Raw genomic sequence first — 3434 nt, forward strand, 5'->3', positions numbered from 1 at the left:
GGGGAAAAAATGAACAGCAACAATAGAAAATAAGATACCAAAAAAAACAGGTACTCTTTCAATCTAAAGCCATCACTTACTAAGAACCGAATTAAAGTAGAACTAAGTTATAATGTTGCCAAATGCTGACTTTGAGTCATTGAGAAACAAAATATCTATAATCTGAGCATCTCCTACAAATGGTCCATTTTTAAAAAGATCTTAACATTATTAATTCCTCCCTAATTGGGTGGGACTCAGGGTGGTACAGAAAGTGTGTTTATGTTCCATTTTTTAATTTATATGAATAGAAGCCAGACAAAAAGTATTGTTATATATTGTAATAATATATATTTGCATACATAAATATAAAATTAACCAAGCAGTTTGCAAAACTTTCAAAAAATGAAATGCACTCAAATTCAAATACAAAAAGAGATAAATTTTAATCTAGTAAAAGATTAAACATAGTTACAGATTGAATAAACTTGAATGTATGAGACAATTTCATTCAGCAAACACCTATGCAACCCCAGCAATATTTCCTGAGCTTACAGGAGCAGATAATTTAAGAAAATCACCTACTAGAATAAGTTCAAAAGCACAATAACTATCCCATTGTTTTAAAAACAGATGCTTATACAATTTCTTTTTCCTCTATTAAGTGCACCCACTTAATTCTATTATTTTTATCTTAAATCTTTACTTCAGGGCCACCAAACTTTCTCTGTAAAAGGCTAGATAATGAATATTTTAGGCTTCAGTGTTATACTGTCTCCATCAATATTACCCAATCCTGCTGTTTTAGTACAAAAGCAGCCAGAGTCAATAAATAAACCAATGGGCTTGGCTGTGTTCCAATAAAACTTTATTTAAAAAAAGAAAAACAGGCAATGGGGGCTGATTTGGCGTTGAGTGCCATAGTTGACTGATCCCTGATCTATGTCTATGAACTAAGGATTTCATTAATTTAATTTTGCCTATCATGGTATCAACATGACTATTCTCCTTAAGTATATGAGCATGATGGCCATTTTTGTTTTTGCCTGCTTGACTTCCATTCCTTGCCTTCTGTTAATAGCTCCCTGACGTTCCTTGGGAAACCCCCTCCCCACCAGTCTCCATGTTTTAAGTGGCTGTTAGTGTAACTCCGGGATGCTAAGATGAAGCGACCAGGACATCAGAGCCAGTAATACTTCAATGAGGACTTTTGTAAATGTTATGAGCAAGGAACGCGGTACGGAAGTAACACCCTTAAATGCATTTGCGTCTTTCCACAGAGCTAAGAGATGAAAGTCCTTAGTGTCTATAAAACTACAACAGGTCAGAAGGTCTTGGTTTTGGTTTTTAGCACACCCCTCCGTGATACTACCAGATTAGGCTTGAGCATTGTCTGTTTGAGGTGTTCAGCTTATATGGACCTTGTATGGTAGGATCTTTATGCTGATTGGCTTCTGCGGATGGGGGCTTATCGAAGACAATCATAGCTGACTGACTGTGGTTTCAGGCAGACCATTTACACCCTAAGGGTGTTCCCATTATATACCAGTTGACATTACTCTCATGGCTGTCATGGAATCCCTTTTGCAAAGTCCAAAAAGTCCTCATTTCTTTATGCTCGATACAGTGAAACTCTTCAGAGACAAAGCTCATTCTCTTTCTATTAGACTTGAAATTAATAAACTGTATGTCTAGAGCCACTGACAAATATTGTGTGTATGTATGGGGAGAGCCTGTCTAAGAATGAAACCAACAGAAAACCTAAGGGATAAAGTGAGAATGAGTCCTGAGAGCATTATTTAAACCTCTGAATCCTACTGCGTCTCAAGTAAGAATGTTTCAGTTACAATAGACAAGGCAGTCTCTTTTTTGCTTATGCTGATTTAAACTAGTTTTCTGTCTTTTGCATGAAAAAAGTAGTAACAAAATACATTGAGAAATTATAATATCTTAAGGCTTCTAAATCTTAGCTCTGGGACTTAAACTGGGGTTGGCTTCTTTATTTATATATATTCAGGGGGACAGGTTGTAACATGTGGTCCCTTTGTCCACAGTTCTGTCCTAGGCAGTAGTTACATGAATGGAAGGAAAACAGTAAAATTGTGAATCTGTTTGGATCTCATAAAATACAAAGCCCTATTTTTCTCTCTTCTCTTATTAGAAAAGTTACTCATCTCACACTGCTCTAAAAAATTTATATATATTGCATCATGAAGCAGAGGACGAAAATTGAGTATGTATAAGAGAAATGTTTGCTCCATTTGGAAATAGCTAATTGACATTTACAGTAATATTTGCCTTTAATTTTATTATAATGCACTGTGCCCACATCATTAATTGTAGTAACTAAGTAAGTGCAGGTGACTTTTCTATTGATCTTTTTAATTTAAATATATATAACTATATTTTGGCTTTTCCCCTATAATCTCAGATACAATCTATTAACTTCTAAAATGGGGGTGGATTAAGATTAATTTTGGAGAAAATTCCTAGTCACATCAAGGTGTAAAGTCTAAAAGGAGTAATTGTTTAATTTGATTTCACATATCACACTGTTCTATCTTATAATCACCTTCATATTCACTCTCTACCAATGTTAAACCACAGTTTTCTTGAAGACAGCTGTGTGTTGTACTAGTTATAGCCCTTGTATGTTTACCACAGTTTCTTCTATTAGAAAGGAGTCACTATCTACTTAATGAAATTACATTTTTTATGAGATACATTCAGATTGTTTGCCCGCATCAATATTATAAGGGCTTGGAAGGCAGGGACTACCATTTTAAATGCATGAGATAAAGACCCTCCTCACCTCCTACCAGTGTGCTATTGTCTCCTTTAAGTCCCCCAGAGATAGACCCGGATAGCAGGTTTAAGCCAAGGTACTAAAAGTCAATGGAGAAAGAGTAGAGAAATAATTCATGGAAGTAAGGGCAGCCAGAAAAGAGTGATTACTAAACCACTGCAGTAGGTGATCTGGAATTAATTCCATGATGGAAAACTCTGGGAAATATGGGATAGATTTCAGAGATTTTTACCACTTGGGCATGGGGGCTGGTATTTATATAGCAACTCCCCGCAGTCATTGCTTGAGAACGGATCCGTAGGGGTGTTAATTACCTGTCATTTCCACTCTAATTGTTCCAAAAAAGCCTTTTGGTATATAAATGGTCTGGCAGCTGGACATAATCCTGAGCATCCCAAAATGCAGGGGCTGGGGATATGGGTGGGACCCTGACAGTGTGTTATACCTATCTTGTCTTTCTCCTTTCCACTTTTCTTTTGCAATATTCTAAAAACAAAACAAAACAAACAACAACAACAAAGCAAATTCTTTTATCAAACTTTCTTATTTGATAAGCCTTAAATGATTCTCTCTCTCTGGTTTTACGTAGTGTAAAATCTCTAACCTGATTTTTCTTTTCATTTTTTGTTATGTTCCTCCTCTATGGCAA

General features: G+C 35.7%; 1 protein-coding gene across 2 annotated transcripts in view; it reads right to left on the reverse strand.

Annotated features, from left to right (window-relative positions):
* Window positions 1-3434, reverse strand: part of EDIL3 (EGF like repeats and discoidin domains 3) — a 386832-nt gene that overhangs the window by 346498 nt on the left and 36900 nt on the right. The window lies entirely within an intron of this gene.

This window comes from Pteropus vampyrus, unplaced genomic scaffold (genome assembly GCF_000151845.1).
Source record: "Pteropus vampyrus isolate Shadow unplaced genomic scaffold, Pvam_2.0 Scaffold11, whole genome shotgun sequence".
Lineage (NCBI taxonomy): Eukaryota > Metazoa > Chordata > Mammalia > Chiroptera > Pteropodidae > Pteropus > Pteropus vampyrus.